Raw genomic sequence first — 499 nt, forward strand, 5'->3', positions numbered from 1 at the left:
TTGAGACAGGGTTTCACTATGTAACTCTGGCTGGCCTGGAACTCACAGAAATCTACCTGCCTCTACTTTCCAAGTGCTAGAACTCTTTTCAGAGGCAGGATCTCTTCTTGGCCTATAATTCACCAATTAAGCCAAGCTAGCTGGCCAGTAAACATTAGATATTGGCCAGTCCTGCCTTTTTGGTACTGGGATTACAGTAAAATTCCTTCACACTTGGCATTTCTTCATGTGGGTTTTGGGGTTCAAACTCCGCCAGCTCCTGATGTCTGCAGGGCCAGCACTTTATCAGGAGGATCCATCTTGTTTTGTTGAGAGGACAACTTGCACTGTTGCCTGGACAGCTGAGCTGGAATTCACTATATAATTCAGGTTGGCCTTGAACTCAAAGAAATCCTCCTGCCTCAGCCTCTTATATGCTGTCAGTGCTAGGACTATGAGTGTCTGACACCACGTGGGAAGGTAATGACGTTTTGGCTTTTTGTTTATTTTATTTTACTTT

This window comes from Mastomys coucha, unplaced genomic scaffold (assembly GCF_008632895.1).
Source record: "Mastomys coucha isolate ucsf_1 unplaced genomic scaffold, UCSF_Mcou_1 pScaffold22, whole genome shotgun sequence".
NCBI lineage: Eukaryota > Metazoa > Chordata > Mammalia > Rodentia > Muridae > Mastomys > Mastomys coucha.